The following is a 16,513-nucleotide window of genomic DNA, read 5'->3' as shown; positions in this document are numbered from 1 at the left end:
CACACAGACACAGACAGTAAAAAGATATCGACTAATGATGATGTGTTTGAGTGAGTAAAACACATCAGTAATTTTTATTGTGTCTAATTTAAGAGTTTGATGCCAATAAGGAGTTATGATTTGTAGTCATTTAAAATCAACTTTGGATAAATTACCTGAATATTGCAACTGTAACAGCCCCAGCATGCCTGCCTGCCTACCTGCCCCAGCACAACCTTATGTAAAAACTTTCCACATTATATGCTTTGCTTCTCAAGTACTGTTGATTTTTCCAAACAGCATCATTTTCTAGTGTAGGGAAAAACTAAGAGGTGGATATGACAAGTTTTTCTGTCAAAACTCATTTTAATACAAATTTCATCAATAATGAGGGCTGGCAGTGGAGTTTTTAACCAGATTGTTTATTGGAATCTTGGAAAATGAGTGGATGCCTGAGGAGTGGAGAAGAAGTGTACTGGTGCCGATATTTAAGAATAAGGAGGATGTGCAGGACTGTAGTAACTACAGTAGGATAAAATTGATGAGCCACAACATGAAGTTATGGGAAAGAGTAGTGGAAGCTAGGTTAAAAAGTGAGGTGATGATTAGTGAGCAGAAGAATGGTTCTATGCCAAGAAAGAGCACCACAGATGCAATGTTTGCTCTGAGTGTGTTGATGGAGAAGTTTAGAGAAGGCCAGAAGGAGTTGCATTATGTCTTTGTGGACGCGGAGAAAGCATATGACAGGGTGCCTCGAGAGGAGCTGTGATATTGTATGAGGAAGTCAGGAGTGGCAGAGAAGTTTATGTAAGAGTTGTACAGGATATGTACGAGGGAAGTGTGACAGTGGTGATGTCTGTGGTAGGAGTGACGAATAAATTCTAGTTGGAGGTGGGATTACATCAGGGATTGGCTCTGAGCCCTTTCTTATTTGCAATGGTGATGGACAGGTTGACAGACGAGATTAGACAGGAGTCCCCGTGGACTATGATGTTTACTGATGACAATGTGATCTGTAGTGATAGTAGGGAGTAGGTTGAGGAGACCCTGGAGAGGTGGAGATATGCTCTAGACAGGAGATGAATGAAGGTCAGTAGGAACAAGACAGAATACATGCATGTAAATGAGAGGGAGGTCAGTGGAATGGTGAGAATGCAAGGAGTAGAGTTAGCGAAGGTGTATGAGTTTAAAAACTTGGGATCAACAGTACAGAGTATTGGGGATCGTGGAAGAGAGGTGAAAAAGAGAGTGCAGGCAGGATGGAATGGGTGGAGAAGAGTGTCAGGAGTAATATGTGACAGACGGATATCAGCAAGAGTGAACGGGAAGGTCTACAGGACGGTAGTGAGACCAGCTATGTTATATGGGTTGGAGGCAGTGGCACTAACCAGAAAGCAGGAGAGAGAGTTTGGAGGTAGCAGAGTTAAAGATTTTAAGATTTGCACTGGGTGTGACAAGGATGGATAGGATTAGAAATGAGTACATTAGAGGGTCGGCTCAAGATAGACGGTTGGGAGACAAAGTCAGAGAGGCGAGATGGAGTTGGTTTGGACATATGGTATATTGGGAGAAGGATGCTAAGGATAGAGCTGCCAGGCAAGAGTAAAAGAAGAAGGCCTAAGAGAAGGTTTATGGATATAGTGAGAGAGGACATGCAGGTGATCGGTGTTAAAGAACAAGATGCAGAGGACAGAAAGATATGGAAGTAGATGATTTGCAGTGGCGACCCCTAATGGGGGAAAGAAGAAGAAGAAGATCAATAATGAGGGCTCCCAATTGGAACGATGCAAACACACAAATATGAGTACATTTTTTGTCTTGATCACCCAACCTTCACCCAACTATCTGTCTCTTTTAATATTCTTGTTTCAAAACAAGAATGTTACTTGGGCCTAGTTTTGTCGAGACAAGTAGCAACATTAGATGCCGCTGATGCCACTAATTGTATGACAATCAGAACCTGAAAGATGGTGATGACATGCCCTGTGTATTTAAAGTACAAGGATATAAATTAAGGCCATGTGATGGTTTCCTTGGAATTGACCCTTAGGATATCTTGGGGTCAGATTTGACCTGGTTTTGTGTTTGAAATCAGTAAAAAACACTTTCAATTTCAGAGTCAGAATGAAACACTGTGACTTTCCATAATTTGAACAGCCTCTAAACAATGTTTACCTTAGCATGCATTTCAGGTCATTCTTGGCCCACCATTGCCTTTAATTGATTTGCCACTACATTTAGAGTAGTTTGTTTGTTCACGACCCATTTAAACATCCTAAATCTCATTGTTTCAGCTCAGAAATGTGAAGCCTTTTAGTAAAGTGCTCTTACTTTACTAAAGTTTGCAAATGTCACATTTTTGGACAGTTGTTAATATACTGTAGTTTGGTGGAGTTTACTCTCCATTTAGGAGGGCTCACAACCTATTTGTCTGTTTATAACCCATATAAATGTCAACTGTTCTAAAACTTAGGATAATCAGTAACTACAGATTAATATGGTCACTCAGTATAAAATTGGTTTGGGTTGGAAAAATCTGACATCCAGGACACAAAAAAGGGGTGTCAGAATCGGGTTAAAAAAAGGCCCTGAAGGAACAGCATCGATTCAGCTTTTGATGACACTGTAGAGGATTAAAGTTGTTTAATGAGAAGAACAGGAACACATGGAAGATGGTTATCAAACTTCACAAAAAAATTTCTTTGCATGAAAAACTGTAAATGCATGTAACGAGAATCACTTAAAAGTATCACCTTGGAAATCCTAGGTGAATTAGAAATGAAGAGATTTGTTGGGTTGAAAGACTTATTCCTGTCAAAGATATTCTTATTTTACTATTTTTTTTCTTTAGGGAAATCTCTACTTCCATGGTCACAGCCGCAGACAGGATGCCACTTCACTGCACCAAGCCCAGTTCAATTTCTCAATCTACCTAATAAAACATCTTCTGAAGAAAACAATACAGTGGTTCTGCATACTGGAAGCGACCAGCTGAGACAATAGTATGTCACAGGATGCACTTGCTCATGCTGGGCCTATTTAGAGTTACATCTAGCAGCATGGTTTTAATAGTTTCAGGGGTGGAGAGTATTGTATGTCAAAGTAGTTAACTGTCATTTTCTTAAGGATATGTTCTAATCGTGTATTCATTTTCAAAAATGTATTATGTCAACATGACAATATAATAGATCTTTGACAAACAGGCAAGCTTAAAATGAAACATGGATTAAGGGACAAGAAAGCTCAGTAATGTGGCGCCAGCAGGTCTGCAGAGTCTGTAATTTTTCAGAATGGAAAATTGTGAATACAGCAATGAATGAGAGTTCAGTACCCTCTAGCTTGATGTTTTCATGAGAACTTATGTAATTTTGAGCATGGTATCTATTCTGTGAACAAAACAGATGACAAAGATTTACAACAGATTTACAATTTTAACTTCAAAATAATGCATTAGGCTGGAAGGATATGACCTTATTGCCAAAATAAATAAATATCAGAAAACTGTTGCTAACAAATACTTGCCTACCTTCATGTTTCTACTTCCCATTATGTCTTAAATATTATGATATGGTAAACTAAATATTTCTTGAGTGAGGTTGTGGTAGTTTACACTAGAATCTCTTTCCCTCAAAAATTCTGCATTGAAGGTACGGTATAAACATTAAATTAATTTGTAAATTAATACATCCAGTTATTTACTGTCAAACACCAGATCTTTAGAAACCGTAAAACAATCCTAACCCAACTGTAATGTGCAGATTTTTATTCAACTGTTGCCAGCCCCCGAAAAATAATATTTCTAGAAAATAAATGTGATTCTAAACAGGAAGGTAGTGGTAGGCCTAGGTGTGAACTTTTGAAATTGTTTAGGGGTGCTCAAATTGTGGATGCATGTCCATAATAGCCTACATAAGCGTGGTGTCCATAGAATAGAGTCTACTGCATTATTTCTCCCTGATTTTCATGCCTCATTGCAGTAAATGGCATTTTGCCTGGCTGCATTTTCGCTTGTTTCATCTTTCTCTAAATATGTATTTTCTACATTATAATTTGGGTATACCAAAGCCTTAAAAAGCAGTAAGGAACTATTTAAGAACATTTAGGATGCTCAGTGGGGATTGGGACGTCTTTTGACCTTGGCGCCCCTGCAAATTTTGTTTTTCCTCCCTAACGTCTGGAGTTTTTTTTTTTCCTCAGCCATCTGACCTTATCATCGGTCCCATCATTAAAGACTTAAAAATTATTCTACTCTTACATTTTTATAAGATAATATTTCTATGGATCTTTTCTGCCCACCACTATCAGGAAATGCAGTGCTTCCCCCTAACATACTTTTTAATTTCATTTTGAAATATCTGCAGCAATAAACATTTATTTATATATTTATGGATTGATTGAATGTATTATTAGTCCTGTTAGTCTGTATCCTTTTTTTTTATATTTCTGCTGCTGTATGCATCTAAACTCCCCATTGGGATTAATAAAGGATATCTGATATATATATATATATATATATATATATATATATATATATATATATATATATATATATATATATATATATATATATACAGTTAGGTCCATAAATATTAGGACAGAGACAACTTTTTTCTAATTTTGGTTTGCTGTACATTACCACAATGAATTTTAAATGAAACAACTCAGATGCAGTTGAAGTGCAGACTTTCAGCTTTAATTCAGTGGGTTGAACAAAAAGATTGCATAAAAATCTGAGACAACTAAAGCATTTTTTTAAAACAATCCCTTCATTTCAGGGGCTAAAAGTAATTGGACAAATTAAATCACTGGAAATAAAATGTTCATTTCTAATACGTGGTTAAAAACCCTTTGCTGATAATGACAGCCTGAAGTCTTGAACTCATGGCCATCACCAGATGCTGGGTTTCCTCCTTTTTAATGCTCTGCCAGGCCTTTACTGCAGCAGCTTTCAGTTGCTGTTTGTTTGTGGGCCTTTCTGTCCGAAATTTGTCTTCAACAAGTGAAATGCATGCTCAATTGGGTTAAGAGCAAGTGACTGACTTGGCCATTCAAGGATTTTCCACTTCTTTGCTTTAATAAACTCCTGGGTTGCTTTGGCTGTATGTTTTGGGTCATTGTCCATCTGTATCATGAAACGCTGCTCAATCAATTTGACGTCATTTAGCTGGATCTGAGCAGACAGTATGTCTCTGAACACCTCAGAATTCATTTGGCTGCTCCTGTCCTGTGTCACATCATCAATAAACACTAGTGTCCCGGTGCATCACGCTGCCTCCACCGTGTTTTACAGATGATGTGGTATGCTCTGGATAATGAGCTGTTCCTCACCTTCTCCATATTTTTTCTTGCCATCATTCTGGTAGAGGTTGATCTTGGTTTCATCTGTCCAAAGAATGTTTTTCCAGAATTGTGCTGGCTTTTTAGATGTTCTTTAGCAAAGTCCAATCTAGATTTTCTATTCTTGAGGCTTATGAGTGGCTTATACCTTGCAGTGCACCCCCTGTGTTTACTTTCATGCAGTCTTCTCTTTATGGTAGACTGGGATATCGATACGCCAACCCCCTGGAGAGTGTTGTTCACTTGGTTGGCTGTTATGAAGGGGTTTCTCCTTATCATGGAAATGATTCTGCGATTATCCACAACTGTTGTCTTCCATGGACATCCAGGTCTTTTTGCGTTGCTAATTTCACCAGTTCTGCTTTCTTTCTCATGATGTACCAAACTGTAGATTTTGCCACTCATAATATTGTAGCAATTTCTCGGATGGGTTTTTTCTGTTTTCGCAGCTTAAGGATGGCTTCTTTCACCTGCATGGAGAGCTCATTTGACCACATGTTGTCTGTTCACAGCAAAATCTTCCACATGCAAGCACCACACCTCAAATCAACTCCAGGCCTTTTATCTGCTTAATTGATAATGACAGAACGACGGACTTGCCCACACCTGCCCATGAAATAGCCTTTAAGTCAATTATCCAATTACTTTTGAGGCCCTGAAATTAAGCGATTGTGTTAAAAAAATGCTTTAGTTACCTCACATTTTTATGCAATCGTTTTGTTCACCCCACTGAATTAAAGCTGAAAGTCTGCACTTCAACTGCATCTGAATTGTTTCATTTAAAATTCATTCTGGTAATGTACAGAACCAAAATTAGAAAAAGTTGTCTCTGCCCAATTTTTATGGACCTAACTGTATATAGTCATTCATGTGTGTCTGAGGGTCAACTTCCAGGCTTGTCTAAGGTAAGCCCTACCACCCCAGGACACCAGAGGGCATTATCGCTAACTCTCTTATCTCTCTTATTACACACAGCTCAGAAGAGACACCCACTCTGGGCAACTGACCCCACCATTTCTAGTCTCATTCTCCATGTTACTGAGCTTCTACTCTGAAACTTGACCACTCTCCAGGGAATATTGATTACAAACCAACAGCTAAAGGTTGTTTTTGTTAATGCATTATGCTATCAGGTACTTCTTATTTTCAGTTCTTCAACGTTGCAAACAGGGTGGGATGGCTGGCACCCCAACACTTCTTATGAGTCCTGTACCTTCCTTGACTGACACCAGAATATATATACTGTACATATATGAGGATTCTCAATCTCAATTTTCTCTCAATTAATTATAGAGCTTATCTTATTTAACTGTATTATTCACTTTTTGTTATTTATTTATAATTATTCTTATGTAATTTTTATTTGTTTTTCTTACATTTTACCTATTTCTTTGGCATCTTGTAGAGCACTTTGAGATACATACCATGTATGAAAAGGTGCTATAGATGGTTAATGTTGTATAATTATGTATAATGTTTTTGTTGTTGGACAGCTGCACTGATAAAAACGTATGTATTAGAATAACAAACATATCCATGTTTTTTTTTTTTTTTGTTATTGTTTATGTTTCACCCCGTATCTAATTATGCATTTGAAAACAAATGGCTTAGAAAACCTAAACAAATGGGTTAACAGCACATAAAACAAGCATTGTTGTAATAGTGTTATGTTTGCCGTGAGATAAGTTGGAAGACTTTTTCAACTGGAGAGCACTGAATACTCTCTAAAATTCACATAAAAATGGGTCATTGGGGGTTCTCGAGCTACACGGAGCTGGTGCCTGTGGTGGCAGGTCATAATAATACCACTTGATGGCATCTTGTTTGTAGATGGTGAATTTGTTATTGAAGTGCAATGATTGCAGGGGTTTAAATGCCAGTCTAGTAATTGCTTAGACTTGGGTGGAGTGTGCATGTTCTCCCTCTGCCCATATGGATTTTCTCTGAATATCTTACTTGACCCAAATATGTGTGCAAAAGACAGACAGATAGATAGATATGAGTTGCACCATAGGATGGATGGGTAGTTAGAAGCACAGAAATTTACTGATCTATTCACTGTGCTTGTCTAGTTTGCAGTTCTATACTGGCCCAGCCTTAATGAGTGTGTCTGAGTTTGCACTGTGATGGACATGCAACCCATCAAGTATTGGTGGATGTTGTGATGGAAAGAAGGACTTTATCTGTTTTAGTCTAATCATAACTGAAATAATTCAGATGCTTAAGAAATGTTTTTATTTCTGATTTTAAGACAGAACAGCAGTTATTTTAGAGGAATTAGGCAAAAATACATGATTGTTGTTGTTTCATTTTATGTAGGATATAATTATTTTAACCTTTTAAGTGAAAACTTCAGCCTTTAAAATTATTCAAATTTAAAGCAGTCTGGTTTCTGAACTTCAGGAGCAAAATAGACCATTAATAAAGAAACTACATAATGAAAACCTTAAAAGATTTTAGTACGCCCAATAATTTGGTACAGCAATGAAATGAAATAAAAATTTGCTCAACAAAACACAGCAGCCTTTGCAGTGCCCTTGAAGAGATCCTTTCAGACATGCCCTTGCCTGCAAGAACCAGAATGTAATAATCTTTTTGTTGTGGGAACTGTCAGGGAGTTCCATTACTATTACAACAGCAGTAAGTGACCTTGCCCACTGTAACAATGCGATAAGGAGATCTCAAAACAACAGTGAAATGGAAAAACAGCACATGCTGCATTGTAATGCTATAAAATGGCACTTATCATCTGAGTGCCAGGTTTAAATGCCCATGTTATGGCTAATTTTATTGGCTTTAACACAATGATCTGGGCTACCATCCTCTGTGCAATCCAAAATACATTAGAGATTATATTTTTCTAACTAGCAAGCATTTCTGTTAAGGTTGTTGGCTCTAAGTTTTATATACTGCATAAATGTATATACTTTAATGTTTCTAGTGTGTAGCTGCTTTAGATTAATCATCCTATCAAAACTCTAGAACTGACTGTATTTAATTCCATTGTAAAGTAAATTAACTACACTTCACTTACTGATACAGCCACATGACAAACCACTTCAGGACCCCAAATTACCCATAGTTTAAGCTTATCAACATTAACTTTCAGTCCCTTCATAACCATTACCTGTCTGTATTAAGTTCAAGACCCTGAGCAGAAAAAGGTGGGTTTAGGAAATGGATCTGTGGATTAATATTGAATCAGTCTTGTGGCTTTCTCAGTTTGTTTCTGCATAACAACCATATAACCCTGTCGTCACTGGTACATTTGAATACCATATTCATTATGGGATAAACATCTGTCATTTTTTATGCTTTTATCTGTGATCACTGTTTAGACTATAAGAAATCATTCCTAACATAACATGAGACCATAGCTGCTAGAGGGAACATTGAGATCATTTGCCATATCTCTCAAAAATTCCAGTTGTGTGTGCCGTCCTAACCTTAAAATGTTCAAAATATACATTGAATTACTTGCTTTAATTAAACATTAGGATTATTAAAATAATAATAATAAAAAAAAATAAAATGGAACAAAACGCAGAACTTAAGTAGAACAGGTGACAATATAACTAATGGACTGACTGGAGAGGGGTGTTCCTAGAAGGTCCAGAGCAATAACAGCATCTCAGACCTCCAAACTAGCTTCAGACTCCCCACTTCTATAAGAAGCATATCTCTCGTCTACCTTGCTGGACTCTCATTAGCTCACCATATGGAGTTTTTTTTTTCATTTTTATTTTGTTGTTTAAAATTTTGTTACTCATTTATAATTTTGTTGACGTGATGCCAACACTTGATGCTCATTTTGATTGCCATGGAAAAGTTGTTTACTTTTGTTAGGATTGTTCTATTCACACAACATGCTAATGATGGATTAACACAACCCTTCCACATAAGATGACAATGTGGCTATCTTAGCATCTGTACTTTGGATCCAATTCATTGCTTTCCAACTCTCCCTAGTGTTAGGGGAGACTAAAAGGTGCTGTCATGTTAGAATTTTGTTTTGTTTTTTTGACTTCATCTGTGTTTGATGTTGGGAATTAGGTTATGAATTTCTTACTCCATGTACTGACCTCAATCCTGCCTTCCATCTGTGGTATATTTATCTCCCAACACCTTTCCCAGATGGTACAGCCCATAGGGCATCTCAAATAGTGTCCATAATAGTCCCCGGTCTGAACTGTCTACTGCCATCACATATCCTGACGGAATTTCTCTGTCTTTTTATAAGTCTTTTGTGGCATTCTTTTATCTGGTGTCTAGGGCACCTTCTACACCATCACTTACCATCACCATTCAATCACCCTGCACTTGAAAAGTGATATCCATTACCCAGAATAAGTGCCTTCTTTACCTTTAAGCAGAAGTCTATTGTTTTCGGTTTAACTTCTGTAAATATATTTATAGCTGTTGTTTTTGAACACATTTGTTGTTAGCCTTAATCAACATAAAAACATAAAAATAAAAAGATTCCTGTAATTTTAAGAAACAATACAATCTGAGAGGAGCTGAAAGCCCAGTGAATGATAAATTAAAAAGTTAATTGAATTGAAATGGATCATAAAATGAGTAGGACATGTAGATATAATATGAAGGTACAGAAATACCTTATCCATCTTACCTTTATATGCTGTATAATACACTAGCGTGGCTGTTCATTTGTCTGTCCAGGATTTTAAATCACCTGTAGCTCACAAACCGTGTGTCTTATTGACCTGAAATTTGGTACACATGTACTATGTGACATCTACTGTCCGCTTTTCTGGTGATGATTGACCTCCAAGGTTATTTCTCTTTTCTCTCTATTGGTTTATCAAACTTTCAATTTAGGTATGTTTACTAGCCTTAAATTTTACTCTGTTGGCCTTGCTCTCTCTCTCAGGGGTGGGGGTCGACTTGTTCTCAATTCTACTTTTTGTAAAAATGGATTGATTTGTATGGAATGATTGCAATAAAATTAATAAAATCTCAAAAAAAAAAAAAAAAGAATCAACTCTCGGCAGTGGCCAGCAGGGCGGCCATGCAGTGCATGCATACGGGCGCCGTTCTCATTCCCTACCATCATTGCCGTCACTTCCCCTACCTCTTCATATCTTAAATCATTCTTGAGGCAGATTGATGACTTAAGTGCCAGCTTAAGTGAAAAATTAAAGAAAACGTACTAAGTAATTGCAACACAAACACTGACTTAATCAGTTTTAACACGAAAAGATGCTGACAAAAGAAGAGAAGAAGTGGGCCGCTAGGGTGAAGAAAAGAAGAGCTGCTCAGGAAGCAGCAAGCGCATCAACCTCTGAGTAAACGAATGCTAAACATACAGAGAAAGAGGATGAAAACTAGGAATGCTCAAGTCAAGTGTATTCAGTGCACGTGCAGTGCGCCATTACTGGTTTCAATATATATACTGAAAAACGTGCACTGAATATTTATATATTTAATTATTTGACAGTTATATACAAAACCACTCAAAAATCATTATGGTAAAGTTGCTTCCACAATTGTAAAGTTGATGGCCCTTGCAGACTTACTGACTAACTGACTTGTTATTAAAAGGTGGATGGATAAACGGATTGTTCTCTCAAAAACTGGAGAAGAAGAAAAGAAAGTTAAATTAAAAAGGGGAAAGTACAACATATTCCTTAAATATAAGCCAAATACTACTGTCCTCTGTAACAGAGAAAAGATCGAACTGGAATGCAGGTCATAGAGGTAGTGTTTCAAATAAAAAGTTATTTGTGAAACTAGGCAAATAAAAAGAAAAGTTTAAAATGGGCTAATACAATACAAACAGAATATGACCGGAGAAGCATCCTTGAGTCGTCTTTACTCCGATGCAGATGACACTATTATGTATTTAGTTTAGAAGACAACTGAGGACCTGTAAGATGTTTGTCTTTCAAATTACTTTTTCTGATGTCCTTCTTCTCGTATGCAGGTGCCCATCTGGGCCCTCCCTGTCTTTTTATGACCTGGTCAGTTCCAGTTTGTCTTCATCTTTCAAGACAGTAGTAGACACCTTTGTACAGTATGTAACCTTCAATGTCTTAATAATCTGTCACATGGAATAACCAAAAACAATAGACTGACATACTTTTTGAGAAAGTTGTTTCATGTGGCCATTTTGGTACTAAGAACTGAACTTTACGAATGCCAGTACCCTGTAACCCAAGTGAACATAATAATGGCTTTCAGAGGTGCTAATGCAATTTCAAAGGTTTCTCTAATAATGAACTAGCATTTAAGATCATTAATTAAGGGTGTGCTAAGGGAGCTTCCCATTAGGACACTGAAGGGAAGCTGCTGAAAATGGGGCTTTGCAGTCATATGTGAATAATACATTACAAATCATTTTAAGAAGTACAGTAATATCCATTGTAAACACTAGCAATATACTGGCTATATTTTTACATCAATTTAATTGTATCTTGATGATAAAAGTTATTAATCTCTATCAAAGACATGATAATTTCTGAATGACGCCAAACTTTTGAAATGTAGTCTATTGGATTTAAGTTTTATTTTCCCAAATTCACCTGCAGACCAACTCAATGACACTGAAATGCTGTATACCAAGTTAACCTTTGGATCAATCAGGGTCCAATAAAAGATACCATATAGTGAAACATCTTCTGATATCCACTGACGAATGTAGCAAATGTTGCACTTTATACTTACTAAGGGATATATTTTAATGGAAGAATTCCATTTGAAACCTGTTGTTCTGTCATGAGCATGAAACATGACTGTGATATTCAAAGGGAACAAATGACATATACTGAAACTATAATAAGGTTTACTGTGCCTCATTTAAGCAGGGCCTACCAAATTGCATGAACTGCATTTAGAAAGAAATCATTAAATGTAAGCCTTGAGATTTACATTAAAATCAATGTTTAAATCATTCTTTAACAGAAGGAAAATGATATAAAGCCAGCCATGTATAGAAGGAAGCACATTTATCAAGTGATTATGGCTTTCTTTCAGTCTAAATGTTTTATTTTTTATTATTTTTTTTGTTTTGACATATATCTTAAATAGTAAAAAGAATTATTTGTAATGAAGCAGAAGTAGGAAGATCCCATCTCAACAATGTTATTACAGCTTTTCATTTACTCAACAATTTTTGATAAATATGCCAAATTAGCAATTCATAAACTATCATTCCATTTATATTATATGACAACAAGACAAAGTTACTGTTAGAAGTGCATTTGCACATGATAGGATTTTTGCCAGCCATTGTGTTTTCATCAACACCATTTTTAACTTTCAGACACAATCTTGTTTTCTGCAATGGCACCAATTGCTATGGACGTGATCTGGGGCTCTTTTAAACAGCACCATGCTGCAATCTGTGTCCTTGCTCTAAATTATTTTTTAAAACATTATGTGCTAGAATATTTAGGGAAATACATCAAGGTAAAACTTGATTTAGTACTTTACAACTGCACATTTTTGGCTGTTGTTTTAAACGTAATCGCTCAGTTTTCTTCTGCTTTCTCATGCTATGATTCCTGCCTGGTCCTTAACTATTTGTTTGTTTTGTCACTAAGAAACACCTTCATTTTAGGATCTTAAATTGTTTTCTCGTTCTTCTAAATTACCAAGTATGGTGGTGAAGAGCAAGACTTTATGAACCTTCAAATCTCGACTTTATGTTATTTTGAACAATCTATATGAATAGAATGGATGAGCTTGTTTAGCTGTTGAACTGCCTGTTCTTGTCACAATTTTTCAAAATTTTCTATATGGTGAACCAATATATATAAATTAAAATCAAACAGTAAAGAATATGTTCCTGTGGTGGCACACTTACTGTAACAAAAAACATCCTAAGGCACACTACCATAAACTCATTATATCTCATACACATGCTCAACTATGAATAAATAAAAATATATTATTAACTGTCCAAAGGGGCGGGAGTAGAGGAGATGCTGGTAAGTGTGCCACCACAGAAAAAAAGTTTGGAAACACTGCTGTACTGTACAGGAGTAAAGCATATAATACTAACAAAAACCACAAAGCATTCTGTTTACACTTCAGTGTAAATAAATGTAAATTATGACATGATAAAGGCTAATTTTTATTGTGTGAAATAGATAGATAGATAGATAGATAGATAGATAGATAGATAGATAGATAGATAGATAGATAGATAGATAGATAGATAGATAGATATTGTAATTAATAGCACATTCATTTTTCAGAACTACAGTTATGCAGTTCATATTTTGTGAGATGGTTCCACTTTGAAAATCACAGTCTTCTTCTTCTTTCGGCTGCTCCCATTAGCCACAGCAGATCATCTTCTTCCATATCTTTCTGTCCTCTGCATCTTGTTCTGTTACACCCATCACCTGCATGTCCTCTCTCACCACATCCATAAACCTTCTCTTAGGCCTTCCTCTTTTTCTCTTCCCTGACAGCTCTATCCTTAGCATCCTTCTCCCAATATACCCAGCATTTCTCCTCTGCACATGTTCAAACCAGCGCAATCTCACTTCTCTGACTTTGTCTCCCAACTGTCCAACTTGAGCTGAGCCTCTAATGTACTCATTTCTAATCCTGTCCATCCTCATCACACCAAATGCAAATCTTAGCATCTTTAATTCTGCTACCTCCAGGTCTGTCTCCAGCTTTCTGGTCAGTGCCACCATCTCCAACCCATATAACATAGCTGGTCTCACTACTGTCCTGTAGACCTTCCAGTTCACTCTTGATGATATCCGTCTGTCACAAATTACTCCTGACACTCTTCTCCACCCTGCCTGCATTCTCTTTTTCACCTCTCTTCCATAATCCCCATAACTCTGTACTGTTGATCCCGAGTATTTAAACTCGTCCACCTTCGCCAATTCTACTCCTTGCCAATTCTACTCCTTGCATCTTCACCATTCCACTGACCTCCCTCTCATTCACACACATGTCTTGTTCCTACTGACCTTTATTCCTCTCCTCTGTAGAGCATATCTCCACCTCTCCCGGGTCTCCTCAACCTGCTCCCTACTTTCGCTACAGATCACAATGTCATCAGCAAACATTACAGTCCATAGGGACTCCTGTCTAATCTCGTCTGTCAACCTGTCCATTACCATTACAAATAAGAAAGGGCTCAGAGCCGATCCCTGATGTAATCCCTCCTCCACCTTGAATGCATCTGTCACTCCTACCACAGACCTCATTACTGTCACACTTCCCTTGTTCATATCCTGTACAAATCTTACATACATCTCTGCCACTCCCGACTTCTTCATACAATACCACAACTCCTCTTGAGGTACCCTGTCATATGCTTTCTCCAGGTCCACAAAGACACAATGCAACTCCTTCTTGCCTTCTCTAAACTTCTCCATCAACACCCTCAGGGCAAACATCACATTTGTGGTGCTCTTTCTTGGCATGAAACCATACTGCTGCTCACTAATCATCACCTCACTTTTTAACCTAGCTTCCATTACTCTTTACCATAACTTCCTGCTGTGGCTCATCAATTTTATCCCCCTGTAGTTACTACATTCCTGCACATCCCCCTTATTCTTAAATATCAACACCAGTACACTTCTTCTCCACTCCTCAGGCATCCTCTCACTTTCCAAGATTCCATTAAACAATCTGGTTAAAAACTCCACTGCCTTCTCTCGTAAACACCTCCATGTTTCCACAGGTATGTCATCTGGACCAACGGCTTTTCCATTCTTCATCCTCTTCATAGCTGTCCTTACTTCCTCCTTGCAAATCCGTGTCACTTCTTGATTCACTATCTCCACATCATCCAATCTCTTCTCTCTCTTGTTCTCTTCATTCATCAGCTTCTCAAAGTACTCTTTCAATCTGCTCAACACACCCTCCTCGTTTGTGAGGACATTTCCATCTTTATCTTTTATTACCCTAATCTGCTGCACATCTTTCCAAGCTCAGTCCCTTTGTCTAGCCAATCAGTACAGGTCCTTTTCTCCCTGCTTAATGTCCAGCCTCTCATACAGCTCATCATACGCCTCTCTCTTCACCTTGCACCTTATCTCCTTGTACTCTTGTCTACTTTCTGTATCTCTCTGACTATCCCACTTCTTCTTTGCCATCCTCTTCCTCTGTATGCTCTCCTGTACTTCCCCATTCCATCATCAGGTTTCCTTTTCCTCGTTCCTCTGTCCAAATGTCACACCAAGCACCCTTCTTGCTGTCACCCTTACTACATCTGCTGTTTTTTCCCAACTGTCTGGTAATTCTTCACTACCACCCAGTGCCTGTCTCACCTTCTCCCTAAACTCAACCTTGCAGTCTTCCTTTTTCAGCTTTCACCATTTGATCCTTGGCACTGCCCTTACTCTCTTCCTCTTCTTGATCTCCAACATCATCCTACAGACCACCATCCTATGTTGCTTAACTACACTTTCCCCTGCCACCACTTTGCAGTCTTCATTCTTCTTCAGATTGACTCTTCTGCATAGGATGTAATCTATCCATGTGCATCTTCCTCCACTCTTGTCTGTAACCTTATGTTCCTCCCTCTTCTTAAAATAAATATTCACCACAGCCATGTCCATCCTTTTGGCAAAATCCACTATCCTCTGACCTTCATTGCTCTCCTTGACACCATACCTACCCATCACCTCCTTGTCTCCTCTGCTCCCTTCACCTACTGTACATGTCCATTGAAATCTGCTCCAATCAGCACTTTCTGTCCCTTGGGTACACTGTTCAACCCTTCTTCTAACTCACTCCAAAAATCTTCTTTCTCATCCATTGCACACCCAACCTGCGGGGCATATGCACTAACAACATCATCACACCTCCAATTTCCAGCTTCATAATTATTACTCTGTCTGACACTCTTTTCGCCTCCAAAACACTCTTGACATGCTGTTCCTTCAGAATAACCCCTACTCCATTTCTCCTCCTATCTACATCATGATAGAACAATTTGAATCCACCTCCGATCCACCTGGCCTTACTCCCCTTCCATTTAGTCTCTTGTATGCACAATATATCAACCTTCCTTCTCTCCATCATATGAGCTAACTCTCTCCCCTTACCAGTCATACTACCAACATTCAAAGTTCCTATCCTCAGTTCCACTCTCTCTACCTCTCTACTTGCCTCCAGACACGTCTCCCCCCTCTTCTTTTCCTTCTTCTTCTTCAGCCAACAGTAGCCCAATTTCTGTCAGCACCCTGTTGGCTAACAG

The 16,513-nt window shown here is 37.8% G+C and overlaps 1 long non-coding RNA gene across 1 annotated transcript in view; it reads right to left on the bottom strand.

Moving 5' to 3' along the window:
* The window catches only part of LOC120533637, a 45,086-nt gene extending 35,036 nt beyond the window's left edge, over positions 1-10,050 (bottom strand). Inside the window, exon 1 of the long non-coding RNA XR_005634584.1 lies at positions 9,947-10,050. This is a non-coding gene — a long non-coding RNA (uncharacterized LOC120533637). The remainder of the gene's footprint in view (positions 1-9,946) is intronic.
* Positions 10,051-16,513: the final 6,463 nt, after the last annotated feature.

The sequence above is a fragment of the Polypterus senegalus genome, chromosome 8 (assembly GCF_016835505.1).
Source record: "Polypterus senegalus isolate Bchr_013 chromosome 8, ASM1683550v1, whole genome shotgun sequence".
NCBI classification, from domain to species: domain Eukaryota; kingdom Metazoa; phylum Chordata; class Cladistia; order Polypteriformes; family Polypteridae; genus Polypterus; species Polypterus senegalus.
The sequence above is the reverse complement of the archived record's forward strand: the minus strand, read 5'-3'. Positions and strand labels throughout refer to the sequence as shown.